We start from the raw sequence: 15,854 nt of genomic DNA on the forward strand, positions 1-15,854 counted from the left end.
CGAAAAGTGGAAAGGGGTACGAGTGTGTAGGTGAGATGGTGCAACCTGACACATGTGGTGACATGAAAGCTGACAGGGTTAGAGTCAGCAGGAAACACTAGTGAGTGGAAATTCTCACAGAAAATACAGCAACATACACAATAAAAACAGGCAATAGCGTTGTTACTGCTGTGCATCTCACAAACTGAACAAATTAAGGATTTTCAGAGGAAAGTCAATGCTTTTGAAAGAGATGGATAATTTTTGATTATTTAAAAAGAAGTGCTTTATTATCATTTAAAATTTATTGAAGCAAGTGGTATCATTTTTCAGAGAAGCTTCTGAAAAAAAAGTGTTGCTTTTTAATTTTTATTTATTTTTTTTCTGAGAGGATTCTCTGTGGCTGTATTGCATGATTTTACCTTGTGCTTAGTCACTGTACTCTGTGATTCCTGCTCTACCTTTCTTATTCTTGGCAAACTATAATCTTGGAAGCCAGCTCCGTGATTTCGATATGCATATAATTTTACGTAGTTGATGAATCCAGCAGGCAATAGTAAACAGCAGGGAGGGGCTCAATGGAAACTCATTTGTTAGTTTTCCCACTTGGAGGCTGTTATTTTTATAAATTACTTATATTGGACACTGTGGGAGTGCCCTTTTTCATATATGCTGAAGTACTTCACTGGCCCCAGGAGTCACTAAGACTAGTGGATTTTAATAGTTATAGATCTTAAATGGAGGGTTAGAAATTGTTTCTTTTCATTACAATTACAACAAGGAATTAACCCCAAGGGTATCCACTTAATTTCATAATATATAGACTGGAACGCTAATAATGTGTCTCTCCTAAAATGTAATAAAGAAGCAACTGCCCCTTGGCTCCCTGGGGTAGATTTTTGTAAAACGTATGGCGAAAACGTAACACAAAGAAGATTTTCCCTTAACAAGCTTTGTAATGTCCCCAGCCCCAGCGCTCAGAGCGCTCTGGAGCTCGGGCACATCCCGTGCTGGCACTGGAATTCAGCCCCAGCACTTTGGGGTGGCCTCGCTGTACAAGGGAAACTAAACCAGCCCCGGGAGCGGAGGGTGATTTACAATTAAGCCCATGAAGAAGTGGAAGAGTGCAGGGAGGCAGAGGGAGTACAGTAGCACAGAGTAATTACTTCCTGCAGGCTCTGCTCAGCCCTGTCCTCTGGCCGAGTTTCCTGAGTTGTTTTAATCTTCCTGCCCTGCTGAAAACAAACCTTGGCCCCGCAGTTGGCAGGCAGTGAACTCCGGGACACTGGCTGTTGTGTTTGCTCTTGTGAGCAGCAAAGCAGCTCTGACCTCCCAGTCATTGTGATTGGTGACTGTGGAACAAATTCCTGGCCAAGATCTCAAACGCTGGATCAGGCTGTGGGTTTAAATCCAGGTTAAACACATTTCTGTTTGTTGATGGTTTTAATGGGGCCTGACTAGATAGAGTATCCTGGGAAAGCTTGAGAGTAAAGGCAGCAAGAAAAGTACTACACTGGCTGTGCCTGTTTTATCCTGAAAGAAAAAAATCAGTTATAGAAGAATTGTTTTGGTTTGATTTTTAATTGTAATGCTTATAGACGTTTCTAAGATTGTTGTTTCTTAAGGAAAATTCATCAGGAAAGAAATAATTGGCCAATTTTTTTTTCTTTAATTATGCATGATATGCTCAGAATTCTGTGTGCCTATTTATATTGCAGATATTCTGTTTGTGGCTGCAAATTTAAATAACTGCCCTGACTAACCAGGGGTATATGCAAAATACTCAACTGATATGTTTGTACCCACCCTCTAAAATTCTTTATCTGTTTAAGAAACCAAATAAGCAAACTGAAAGAGCTGGCCTCTGACACTTTCACCTCAGTGAAATGCAGTGGGTTGCTTTCTTCTGTGGTGCCTCAAGACTTCCCTCACTTTTTGTCGTCTTTTCTTTTTCCATTCCAGTTTTCCATGGATAGTCACTTCAAATTTCTGACTGATAGATCCATCTTTAAAGAAAAAATTGAAATCCCAAAGCAAACTGGAAGAAAATCTAAATTCGTAAGTCTTTCCAGCTGGTTTCTGGTAATTTTATTTTAGTGGTATTTAATTTGGCATTTCTGGGCCTTTTTTTCCCTTTATTGGCGTTATAGTAAAATGGGGGGAAATATTTACATATAACAGAATTTACATTTTAACAACTTTCATCACCTTCTCCATGCTGTGATGTTAATGTTCTCAAATGTGTCCTGAAACCAGGCCACTCAATGGGAACAACAGCGAGAGTAAAACTGTCAGGGAAGAACAGGAGGGGCAGAATAGAAGTTCAGCATTTAACTGAGTTAGAAGCTGAAGGCTGAAAGGGCCTCTGAAGAGAAAAGTTTCAGGATTAAAGGAAATTCTCCCAGTAATTACTCATGTGACTGAGTAATAATTGCAGTTGAAATATATGAGTGACTTCAGCAATCAGCATTATGATCATGGAGCATAATCTCGATTCTGATCATGGACAAATTAAAAATAAAATGCTAGGGATCTCTTCAAGAACTATTAATAATAGAGTTGTTTCACTAGGTGAAGTCAAATTAAGGCTGTATTTGTGAGGAGGAAAGCTCTCATGCTAAGTTTCTTCCATTTCTTCTATCCATTCACAAGTGATACAAGAGCCAGTCATTTCAAGGGAAATCTGTGTTACAGCAAGATAAAAAATGTGATGTACTTCACAAACAGTGTTATCTCCTTCAGACAGATAAAAATATAGATACTGTAGGTCAGGTGCTGATTCGTTTCACAGAAATTACATGCTGTAAATCACTCCTGCTGTATTGCTGTGTATCTACTCATTGTGCCCAGCTTCTGCATCCCTAGAATATATTAATTAGTAAAGTAAAAAATATGTGGTAAAACCTATTATAAAAAATGGAGGTACCCTACTTGGGAACTAGAAGCAAAAATCTGAAGCACTTTTCCCCCAGTTATTGTAATTTTTGCCCTTTTTGTACTGCCTCCGTCTGATAGATCAATATGTGCTTTGTCTCCCAGTATGGGGGATTTCTGTGAGAGGCACCAGATGTCCTGTAGCCTTTATTCTAAAATCCCCGTTCATTTTAAATAAAATATGGATGCCTACCCTTAATTACAGCATGGCAATATGTTACTTGTCCCTTTCATAGGCTTTTGGAGAGGTGTCAAAAATACATTTCATCCTAAGTACTAAGGTCATATTTACGTAAAGAATTGTTTTGGGAAGCAGAATAGAAAGCGCTTTTGTTTTGGTGTTTTTTTTAAGAATGATACCAAGTGTGCACAGCCCAAATTGTGCTGGATCTGTGTGTGCTGTGGGGATGTGACAGCCACAGGCTCCTGCCTGCAGGAACACCCACAGACAGCCCATGAAGAGCAAAACTGATTTGGACACGTAAGAAAGGCAAGGGAAGGGAAGAATGTTTAGAATACTGGATTCATGTGATGTAGGTCTTGAAAATGCCTCCTCGTAAACTTCCATAGGGACCCCATGTCAAAGTAATAGAATAAAAGGCCATGATGTTTGCAGTCAGCTTGGGGGTAAAGCTCAGTGCCTTGCTGGAGGTGTGATACAGGGGCTGAAAGGCTGGGGGTATAAAAACATCAAAATATCTGAGCCTTAAATGAATTTCTGGATAGGAGAAAAGTAATAGGATTCTTGATTATTTGCCCCAAAAGAATTACACTTATGTAGCAGTTGGAATAGTGAAAGGAGACCTCAAGTTGTCATCATCAGAAAACATAAACCTTCTGCTAGAAAATGCCTCCAAAGCAGTGGAAAGCAGTGGGTGAACTGGGCAGAGCTCAGCAGCACATGCAGAGAACCCCAACACTGGCAGACTGACTCTGTCTGCTGTACAAACCTGCCTGGATCCTGCACTCCAGGGGCAGAACCATGGGAGGGTTTGCACAGGGCGAATTCCACAGAGCCTTCCACCATGTGGTGTTCAGGGAGTCCTGGATTAAAAGCAGCTGGGATTCCTGGTTAGAAATGACGTGGAACCAAAAGAATCCAGTGCCCCATGTAGCCAATCCTGTGGCTGCACCAGGACACTGTTGGTGTGGAAGAGCATGGGCTGAGAATGGGAGCAGCTTGGGAGAAGTGAGGGAAATATTTCTTTTATTGAAATGGGGCAAGCACTCTTACTCATTTCTGGCCATTTTGAGATGTGTTATATTCTTTTATTAAATCGTACTCCTTTTATTAAGAAAATCCAAGTGGGTTCTTCTTGCTTTCACAATACCTGTATAATACACTGAAGTTCATTGGAGAAAAAGAAAATCATTCTGCTTTCATCCTAAAGCGCACCTGATTGAGAGTTGTAAATATACTACACTCTCATATGCAAAGCTGCAAAGCAAGGTTTGTGCCATTTTTCTCAGACAGGCCATTTGAAGTTATATTAATGTCTTTGGGGAGATATAACTGTCCGGAAGAACGAAGGTACACTGAGGTCTGGGATGTAAGTGGGTAGAAAATTCATTCTGATTTAAGCAACTTAATTATTGCTTGGGTTTAGTTGAACCAGTAAAGGTTGTGCAGATCATTCATTTTTATTATTAGGAGAGAAATGGTCTGATCACAGCCAAGACATTTTTCATGGTCTTTCTTATTTACCTTGAGCAAAGACTGATGAATAGCAGCAGAGACAGCTGTGCTTGGAGCCAGAGATTGCAGCTCTCAACCTCACCGTTTTGTGGTACAAAAGCACAGCTTACTGCTTGAAATTTCCAGCCATGCTGCTTCTCTGCACTGTGTCTGTTGTAATGCATAGTTTTCTGCACCAAATAAACCCTTTAACTTGAAGAAATTCACCACAGGAAGTGGTAATGCCATGTCTGTTTAAACTGCATATAATCCCTTTCCATATGAACATTAAGGTACCAGCTGAAAGACTTGCAGAACACCTGGTGTCCATATTGTTTCCTTTGTTGTTGTTCAAGACCCTAGAGAAACCGTAAGTAGGTGTAGCTAAACTAATGTCAGTAATAATCCTATGTCTCGAGTTACTGGGGAGCAGAGAAGAATTGGAACACTTAAAAGCTGCAGAACTGTTGTGAACAGTGTTTGTGAAAGACAGTGAAGTAGCAGCACGATCCTGCTGTTGGGTGGGTTTTCACAGCCACAGAGTCAGGTGATACAGGAAATTCCTGTGCCACTGAAGCTGCCTGGAGTGACCTGTGTGTGTTGTCATGTCTGGGAAACGCTGGGATCCCAAACCCCTTCTCAGCACAGTGGAATGGGGGCTGACACCGTGGTGTTTGTGTAGCCAGAGCAGTCAGCCAGCATGTGTCAGACTGGGTACACTCCTCTCCTCATCCTCTCTGGAGCTGGGCCCTCCTCTTGCCTCTGAAACAGTGTGCCAGCCACCAGCACGGGTACAGATGGCACTGCGGGCAGTTTGCAAGTGGCAAAGGTGTTGCTCTTTGTTTTATTTTTAATTATTAAATGTTTTTCAAAACAAAACATTTTCAACAAGAGTTAAGTAACTGTTTTCCTCCCCCTTCTGGCTTTTTAAATAGGGGGGTGGGAGGTTGGACATGTGAGCCTAAGTCCCTTCAAGGCAGAGAATTGTATCCAGGTTTTACATGTGATGGATGAGCACTCCTGGTCTGTGAGAAGGCTAACCTATTGCTTGTATTTATTAGACAGGTCTAGAAGATAAGAAGATCAAGCAGTTGCCTAATTTGTGGATCCAGACTGGACTTTGGTGGGGATTTGGCACCTATTTCATACGCAGGTACTGGATGTGTGATGCGTGAGCAAATTGCTGAGTACAAAGAAGTGACATCAGTGTGTCAGCTGAGTCTGTTCTGTGCTGTCCATGCAAGCAACCTTAGCCATTTCTGAGTGCTGCAGGAGGTGGTGTTGATTAATGCTGATTTATGTTCAAAAATGTTCAAAGTCAAGAAAGCATATCCAAAATCTTAAAGTCATGCATGAGATGATCCTTGTGGGTCCCTTCCAACTGAGAATATTCTGTGATTCTTCCAAGTTTCTTCTTTGGCTGTTCTGGACTTTGAAGCATTAAAGAAAGACACTTTCTAGTGGAAAAATTGAGTGTGTGTGTGAACCAAGTGCTTCCAGGGCTGCAGAGCTGTTGGGTTGGGCAGGTGGGTTGCAGTTTTGCACGAGGGGTCTGTGGGAGCTGAGCAGTCATGGCTGCTCTGTCAGGAATTCATAATCCTAGAGCTGTGGTAATGAACCTTTTCTGCTTCCAATGACTGAACTCCCCAACATCCTCTCCTGCAACACTTAATATAGAAGCACTTGAATATTTCTTTATGTAGTTCTGGATATCTGCCTTTTATTAATTTCCCTCTGGAAACTTTCTTTGAAGTTTAGGCATTTGAATACCTTAAATTACCTGACTGTCAATGAATCAAACCCAGATGTAACAGAAGGTACACAGGAGGCATGTTTATGGCAAACAAACCAATATTTCCATTGTGTATGATCAGGAGACCAACATCATAACATGTTGACTGTGACACTAAATGTGCCACCCAACCTCTTTGTGTCTGTGTTCAGTAGTCTGCAAAGTTATGATGATGATACCCATTATACACAACAGCATGGAGAATTAATTCATTAATGTTTCAAAAGAACTGGGAGATCCTCTAGCAGAAGGTAGTACACAATTGCTGTGTGCTAATTTGTTGTTCTCTATTATCAGATTCAATAGGAAGTTGTATAAATCTTTAAAAAAGCAAACAAAGAGCTAATCAGGAGTCACTTCTTCTCACTGTCAAAGCTGGTAATGACCAAATAGTCTTGTTGTGGAAGTACAAAAAAAAAAAAAGTAATCCATGCTACTTGGGATGTTGAAGCAGCAATTAGTACTCATTGTAGGGAAGAGAAGTGGAGCTAGACCAGAAATGAGCCTTGATGAGCCTAATTGCCTTTAATTATCCCTAAACATTTTCTTGTTGTCTGTCTCATGAAGACAGAAGAAACCCTGTAGTTCTAAAAGGAAATAAGGCTCGGTTTTGTTTTCATCTTTTAAAGAGGGACATAATAGCCACCATGGAAACATGTTCTTAATCAACCACATTAAGCTCCTGGCTGCTCTGCTTCTCTGGAAACTGCCTCGTTCATTATTATCAGGGGAAGGGGGAAGGGAAGGGGTTTAATCACTATTTAGCTTTTCTTAGCAAATTAAAGTATTAATTACGATGCACATTATTTTATCTTTGCTTAAGCTATTTGTAAGTATTGGTGAATAAGAGCTCATTTCATGTTGGAGTAATTTATTCTCAAACTATTCAGACTTACTTTTTCAATTCCTTTTAAAAAATCATTGGGTCATGACATGCTGTCTTCCAAGAGCTGAGAAAAAACTGAGAAGTGATTACTGCAGTGCATTCAAATGCCATGGGAAGGTGAGCAATGGAAGGCCAGACACCTCCAGACCAATGGACAGGTATTTCTCTTTTGTTCCTATTTATATGATGGAATGCCATAATCAGCCTGTTGTTGTTTTTTAGTTTTCAGTATAATGGAAAAGAGGAGACTTTTTGTAAAATAAACTCTCATGGGAAACCCATGGCCTCTGAAAATCTACACCTCTCAAAGCTTAAGTAATATTAATGATGTTAGTTTGGTTGATGGAATACAGAAATATGGAGGGATTAGAAAAGCAATTTATAAAATGAGCCTGATCAGCACTATTATGCATCTTCTGTGAACATCAGATTCCTTTTCTTGGTATGCCCATGCCACTTTACATTTCTCACTGTGAACTTTCTGCTGTTACTTTACATAAGGGAAGAAAAGTTGCACAAAGGGAAAACAATCAATGATGTCTCTGCATCAAATTGTGGCTCAGTAAACTTTTTTTTAAATTAAAATGTGTGCTGGCATAAATCAGTATAGTTCTATTAGCTCTATTGGAGCTAGGTTGATTTATACCAACTGCAGAAAGAAATAAATTCATGTATTCAAGTAGTTTGTGTAGAATTGCATGGAAGGCTGTAGGAAACACAGCACTGTGCCAGAGATGTAGTTTTACACACATTGCTGCCAGTGCTGTAGGTCACTGAGTAATAGAGAGAGAAAACCAGAGGTATGTTGCTATTTTTCACTAAATGGTTGCCTGTGGCTTCTCACTTTCTTATGATAGTCTTGCAAAGTTTGTGGCTAATGTTGGAAAAGGCAGGGCATGACTGTATGTAGCTGTGAGAGCATTTAGGTTCCATTGTGAGAGCCCTCCTGGTTGTTGGATGTCCATCTGTGTTCTGAACATTTGAAGGTGTTAAGCTGAAAAGATATGTAGACTGATTTTAATTGAATCAAATTACTAAAATTAAATCTACTGATAAACAGAAGAGAAAAGCCAATATGAATCTGGCCTTGAAAGAAAATAATTTTGTCTTTTTTTTTTTTTTAACAGTCAAGTTAGCAGTTCAGAAAAAAAAAGTTAAGTGAAATTTGCCAGCAGCAACTTCCAGTTCAGTTCAGTTCAGTTCTAGACCTGACCTCTTTTACCATCATGATCTCTTCCTTTCACCTTAAAAAACAAATACTTTAAAAGCTCAGGGTATGTGTGCAGAAAGGGTCAACCAAGCCAAACACTATTTTTAATTGTAGCCATGGGATATGCATCTCAGGAGACGTGCCACGAAGTCAACGGATTTTCTTTTCTTAATTGCAGAAGCCTTGTACAGGCTCACTCCTGGACATTCCTGCTGCCCTGCATTATTGATGTGGTCTGGCTCACTGCTCTTTATTTATTTTGTATGACACCTCATTCTCCTGCCCCAGTGCCATGTTTGCTGAGTTGTTCTCTTTGTTGTTGCTGTTGTTCTTATGATAGAAGGAGAGCTGAGAAAAATACCTTGTGAAGCCTGGCTACAGCACGTCTTCTGACAGCACAGCCCAAACGTCTGACCACTCCTCATTCCTTCTCTCCTACCTGAGCACAGATCAAAACAGCATTTGGTTATTTCTGCAGGCCTGTATCTCCCCAAATTCAATTTTGGTTTTTTTTTTTGTATGTGGCTGCTTTTGGCCTACACGTGAGAGAAAGATTTTTTTCCCAGCACCCAGATGACTGCAGTGCCATCCTTTTCTTGCAGCTTTCTAATAACTTGTGACCCAGGGTCTTTAGTCCAAGGAAGTGATTTTTTGGAGTGCTGGAATGCTAAATGTTTCCCATCTTGGAGGCTTTGAGGGTTTGGACCATCCTGTAGGACCATTAAATCACTTTCTGAGTTATTTTCTCCTCCCGTGTTCAAATTAATTTTCTTTATTGCACACAACTAGGAAATTTTCACAAAATTTCCACCCTGCCAAACTGTTCAGTTTAATTTTCATTTTCCATGGAGCATATCTCCTAACAGCAGTAGCATGTGGGCTTGATCTGAGCAATGCACTTTGCCATACTTGGGTTGTCACTTTAAAGAGTTCATTGTGCTACAGCTCCTCCCAAACCAGATGCTCTCTATCACAGTTGCCTTTCCCCAGCATTCAGGATGTATGGCTTTGTACAGAGATTTACACAAGTGGTTTAAGCACATGCAGCTTCTGCTATTGCCTTCACAATTCCCTCCCCCACTAGGCTTCCTGGAGTAACTAATGTAAATTCCTGGCTGAACTAAGAAATTAAATCCTTAATAGTAAAATATCTATATTATCTGCTCGAGGATGATGAATTGGTGGGTTTGTGGAGGATTATGTATGTCTTACCCACAGATGTTTGACCTTTCTTTAGACATGTGTTACTTATGTGCTTGGTGAGAATGGGGTTGGCTTTCCAGACAGGGGTTGGATCAGGCCTTTTGAAGGCTTTGTTTGTGCTTCTCTGTGGCAGAATCAGTGCAAGAGAGCAAATGGTTGCTGCTATTTGCCTCTTTACCTGTGTCAGCACAATTCACTACAAGCTGAGAGGAACTAGGAGTTAGAAGGCTTTTGGGGGGCAGAGGGGAGAGAAGTTAATGGGAACCATATTAGTACAGCTGCTCGATGTGTAACTTTTTATTAGCTCTGTGATCTTTGCTTGCTGTATACGAGGCAGCAGTTGAATGGAGAGTTTAGTCCTGAATTCAGGTGTAGCTGCTGGGATGTCACAGAGCTCGGTTTGGATCTGGAGACAGAAGCAGCTGTTTTCACAATGGCAAAATCCTGCATCAGTGACTCACTGGTCCCATTGATTTCACAGCCTGTGCAGAGGCTCCTTATTAGCTCCTCTTATTCTCAAAGGTACAACTCTGCCTTCCTGAGGATATGGACTTTGAAGAGCAGAAGGGCTATTCAGGGCAGGGGAGACTGGGTTTCCCAGCTCCTGGTAAGCTCAAAGAGAGCCTGGGCTAGGATCCAGTAGCCTGTTCTAGAAATGCTAAAATGTGATGAAAGCAGCAGCTTCTGCTGAGTTCCTGATGATCCTCTTGGTGTAGATATTTTTATTTTATTTTTACATGACAATGAGGGTTACACTCAAAATCTTTGAGTTTCTCATATGAATGATTTAAAGTATGTGTGACTTACTTTGAGCCCAGGAAACCTAGGAAGAGGTGACGAGGTCTTCCAGACCTAAGTGGTCATTTATGCTGCCATCAACACTTTACTACATCCTTCTGTGACAGTTATTTCACTAGATTGGATTTCTATTGCTTAAAAAATTGCTCTGAAGGTAAAGCAGCCTCCTTAGGCTGACTGTGCGAAGTCGACCACAGTGGAGTCTGGTGCTGACCTCTAAATTTGATCAGCAGCAAACCCTTGACCTTTGTGCCATTTCATAATCACACAAATATAATTGTGTTGCAGAGTGATGCTGTACAAAGTTAACTGAGACAGTGCTAGTGGCAGGAATGGCACAGTGTCTGTGGTGTGGGCCTTTGCCAGGCAGTTCTGCTCCTCAGCAGAGTTGCTGAGTCCATCTGAGTGCCCAGTGGTGTGACTGTGCAGCTCCCAGCAATTAGGTGTTTAATTCAGAGGCAGCTATTATTCATGGAAATGCAGGATATACTTGTCCTGGGAACCTCCTCCTCATGTGGTGCAGTTATGTTGATCATCTGAGCTCCTTCGAGTCTGCAACCAAGTGAACCTGTGATGGTGCTCCCTAAGAGTAAGTATGGAGAATGGAAAATCTAGGATACAAAAGGTTAAATTGAGACTGTCAAAGGAAGCCTGATCCAAACCAAAGCTGTGGTATATGAGTGAATATTTTCCACTAAGATAACTTTTCAAAGTTTTAATTTGTGTTTTCAGTGCTACCAACCATGGAAGCTTCTGTTTCAGGCAGGATGAAATTGGGAACAGCAACAAACACTCATCCAAACAGCAGCTCAGTGGTGAAAGCAGAAGCCTTGACTCTGGAGACTATTGAGCTGGTATCCTAAAGTGAAATTGCTGATAAACCACCATATTAATTAGAAATGTCCTCGTTTCTGCTCTTTGCTGTAATTTCTTCCTTCACTTTCTTCATTGCTCAGCAGCAAGCTTGTATTTTATGTGCAGAGCACATGTTAGTCCTGTGTCAGCAGCCTGTATGTGGTTTATGTACCACTGAATTTCACTTAATTGTGTTGAACTACAGGCAACTTGAAAGCTGCCTACACTTGTATCCACTGTGAGCATGGGATGAGCATCACCTCAGGCACTGCTGGGTGGCCTCTTGTGGCTCAGAATTAGTGTTCCACTGTTATGAAACGGATTCTCACACGGGGGCATTTTTGGCTGCAAACTGGTCGGTTGGAAACTCATGGATGTTGGAATTGAAAGTTACCTTCTGCTGTTGTAATAGATTTACTTTCTCCCTGGGGAAAAAAAAAAAGGAAAAAAAATAGGTAAATCCCAAAGTCTTGTATACATACAGTGGGCATAGGTACCTCTGATAATCCATCAGAACTCAGTAAAAGATAAACCAGATGTATTTTGATATATTTCTGAAAGTGTCATATAAAACACAGACAACGTATCACAGAATGATTGTAGCATAAATAGACACATTCCTTCAGAACAGGAGCATCCCTATTGGAAAATCTTCCTGAAGGTTTAAGTCCAGCCTCCTGTCTCCTCAATGGCCATGATTTTTTAGTTCCTACCACCTGTGAAGTTGACAGATCTGCTTTTATCTGGCTGCAATGTTATTTGGAAAAAAGGAATCCTCAATTGCAGCTGAAGGTAAATTTATTTCTAGCATTTGACACAGGTTCAAGAAGTCCAGTGGCAATGCAATGTTGAGTACAGTCCAACACTTTCTCTTACAGTTGTCTTTGACATTTCAGGCCTTTGTTTTGTTTTATTTTAAATAACCTTCGTAACTATGCTTTCAAGGTAGGTTTTCATCTTCTTCACCTATTTGACACTGTCAGCAATGAATGCCAAGTAATCAATACTTCTGACCTAGGATTTATTTTGCAGCCCGAGATTGGTGTTAAAAATTTTCCCACACTGTAATGGATAAAATTCAGATAGAAGAGAAGGATAGAAATGAAAACTGAGACTCTCAAGATATCAGCAAATTAAAGTCTTGTCTTCTTTCCTGTCATTCCTAAATATACTGGAGGGTGGCAATAGCACACCTGATCTTTCCCAGAAGACCCCTCTCTGCTTCATGATGAAGAGCAAAGTTTGAGTCCAGCCCAGTGTTCCCAGCTCGCTCCCTTGGCATCAGGAGGAGTGTCCATGGTGTGGTTTGCAGGAGCTACAGAGCAGCCTGTGGGTCTGGCTGTCATCTTCTAAATCCCTTACTTGTAGAGAGGGTGACTGGAATAGAAAACCATACCTTCAAATACTTGCTTTTGGTTGAGGAGGACTCAGATGACACTTAAAAGCCACCTGAGTCTGTGTGGAAGAGCAGACAAACTGAGGAAGGTGCAGCTTGCAAGGAGAGGACCAGTGTGTGTTTTCCTCCCCAGCTGCTCCTCAACTGCAGAAGGACAGGCAAGTACATTCATGGAGGATTATTTTTCATCCCCAAACTCTGTAGATGAAAAGGTTTATTATGAGACTGGATTGATCTGGGTCTTTTTTGAGCAGGTAAACGATAAGATTTTGAGTTACTCTAAAACACTCATCTTCCATTTCTGCTGGGCCTTCAGAGAGGAATTGTTCCTTTTGTACCACTTTGTACACCCTCCCATCACCCTTCTGTAGTTTTCCACTTCTGTGTGTACCAGGCCTTTTGCAAGTGACAGTCTCTGCAGATATGGACATTAAAAAAGCCACTGATGTTTTGAGAATAAAGGCTGGAACTTTAAAAGAGGTGTGAGATGTGTATTTATATGTTGTATTTAGTTTTGACACTGAACTGTAATATGTTCTTTTAAATTTGACAGAATTCCTCTGGTATGGTATAGTATGGTATAGCACTTGTATGGTAACCATTTTATTCTTTTAAGAATACAGATGTGGTTGAAGCAGAGATGAAGACTCATAATTCACAATATTTCCAATTAAAACCACAGAATTAAATACAAACATAAAAAGATTTTTACCATTATCTCCTTGCTTGGTTGAAGGATAATGTATTTGAATATAAAATAGCAAAGGTTTTAATATCTCACTTTTTTCTGCTAAACCTCTTCATAAGGTTGTGTGTCTCTAACAGAAAAATATCTGAGAGGCAAGATGTTCTAAGATGAGGTTAAATGAATGAAAGCCTTTTGGATTTTCTGAAAATTGTGAGGTTCACAAGCACTGTTACATATTTTACTATGTCTTCAAATCAGCAGGAGTTCAAATCCTTATCTTTGCATATAATTTTGCAGTGATTAATATTAAATATCGTGTGATGTTTTAAGGATCGTGGCCTCAACTAATAAATATGGAGACACTGTAAATTTCTGTGTTCTGTTTAAAGGAATTAGACATACAATAGCAGTTGCTCTGTCTCTGAGAATGGTCCCCTGAAGTCCCATCTGGGGTGCTCTCTGGGCAGATGTCTTCACTCAGTGTCTGAAATGACACCAGACACCGTTGTTTAAGCACAGAATTATTCCAGTTGTTTATTGCTTGGCTGCTCCTCGTGTCTTACAGGGGCAGAGAGATCCCAACCCTCATTAGGCAGCCCTGGAGGTTTGCCCTGAGTGTGGATCTGAGCTGTGGCTTCCTCCCAGCTGCTCCTGGAGCCGAAGCCTGCAAAGGGCCTGGTAGGAAGCAGCTGTTTAAAACTCTTTAAAAGCTTTCAAACAAACCTGCCCCAGAGAGCTCGTCCCCAGTTTGCAGCCAGTGCCTGTGCTGGTCCCTCCTCTCTCTGCTGAAGGACTTTGCTCACAGCCTTTCATCTGCAACAGGGTACCAGAGACTTGCTTGTCCAAGTCTCTCTTCAGACAAATTGCTCCAGGGAAGAGACCACGAACAGTTAAACAAGATAATCATTAGTGGAAGCATCTGTCTCATCATTCTGGAAAAGTATTTAAAACAAAAGTCTTGAGGGAGATTTGTCTGTGTTCTCCCAACTGTCTTCACTTCTGAGCTGCACCAGTAGGTACACATTAAATTTATCTGTGTTCTGTGGATTAATGCAGCAGAATAACTGTGACTTTGAACCTCCCCACAAGCTTGAAGATGTATGTGAGAAGAGAGTCTGACTTATATCTCAGTAAAGATAGGTAAAAAAAGAGCCCAAAATTGAGATCAGAAGTGAAAACACAATTGCAGCTAATCTGTATTCATTCTGTTCTGAGCAGGAATCCCAAAACTTTGACATTTTTTGTCAAAGAAATGCTGGTACAGCAAAAAAAAAAAAAAGTGTAATTAATTGAAATTCCTTGCCTCAGTTATCATTTATTTATTTGATATTGAAACAATCACTAAAGAGCTCTACAAGGTTGATGTTAGAGAGCTGCCTGACTGTATTCCTAAATCTGAGTCAAGTCACAATAATTTCTAATCAATAATGCCACAGTGTTATAGCAGGACTGTAATAAAGGCTCAGTCAAGAATTTGGCCGATAGCTTTTCACTGCAGTAAATTCTTTAAAGCTATCTAGCTACCTAAAGACACCTTTGAAAATGTAGCCCTTTCATTTTGGCATTCTTCCAAAAACTCAGGCACATAGATTCCTCTTGGAGATGCCTCTGTCAGAAGGTCAGTAAATTCAGTTTACTTTATAATAAAGAACATTTAGACAAGCTTTGTATTATTTTTTAGTTATGGAATGACAGTTTAGGGGAGACTTTCTTTAAAAGTTTTCCAGGGAAGGATAGGACTTGTGGTTAGCATTGTCAATATAATTCTAATACACTTCAGAAATGCATATGTTAATTTTATAACTTCATTTTACATTAGTTTTATGCAGCTGTTGTGAAACCTCAACAGCATCAACATAACAGATGTTTTTAGGTACCCCCTTTTCAAAGTTGAATTTGGATTCATAAAAGTAAAAAGGAGCTTTCATAATGTTGATGTTAATGGATTATTTTAATTAGAAATTCAGCAGGATTGGTTTACTTTAAAATACACCAAATCAGTTACAATAAAGATTTCCACCAGCTCTTTGTTCTTCACACCACAGAAGGAGGATCTATTTTGGATCCTTCCTTCAGTGCCATTATGTCTTCATAATTAAATCTCTCACTGGACAAATACTTGTGCTTATTTTACTGCATCATTAAAATTCTCACCCTCCTTAGTCAGCATGCTTCAGTGTTTGGCTTTTGGTTTGTTTGGTTGGGGTTTTTTGTTTGTTTGTTTGTTTTAAATTTTTGTTTCTGTTTCTTCTTCTGTGAGTTTTGTTGCTCTGTTGTCATCCCTCTTCCCTTTGGTAAATTTTTATTTTCCAGGGGCTCATGTTGTGTTCAGAGCGTTCACTTTCCTCATATTTTGTGTTGCAGCTGCAGGGAATAACCTTGAGGGACAGGCCTCTGAGATTTCTTTCCTTTCCTCATGTTAATGTTAAGTTCTTCTG

General features: G+C 40.3%; 1 long non-coding RNA gene across 3 annotated transcripts in view; it reads left to right on the forward strand.

The window, feature by feature from the left end:
- Positions 1-1,937: 1,937 nt before the first annotated feature.
- Positions 1,938-15,854, forward strand: part of LOC108641527 — a 30,457-nt gene continuing 16,540 nt past the window's right edge. For 2 of the 3 annotated variants that reach the window (XR_003916259.1, XR_001922049.2), the window contains exons 1-3: positions 1,938-2,037; positions 5,650-5,741; positions 7,329-7,424. This is a non-coding gene — a long non-coding RNA (uncharacterized LOC108641527). The remainder of the gene's footprint in view (positions 2,038-5,649; positions 5,742-7,328; positions 7,425-15,854) is intronic. The other variant, XR_001922050.2, reaches the window with a different exon arrangement.

Source organism: Manacus vitellinus, unplaced genomic scaffold (genome assembly GCF_001715985.3).
Source record: "Manacus vitellinus isolate BGI_N305 unplaced genomic scaffold, ASM171598v3 scaffold_67_pilon, whole genome shotgun sequence".
NCBI lineage: Eukaryota > Metazoa > Chordata > Aves > Passeriformes > Pipridae > Manacus > Manacus vitellinus.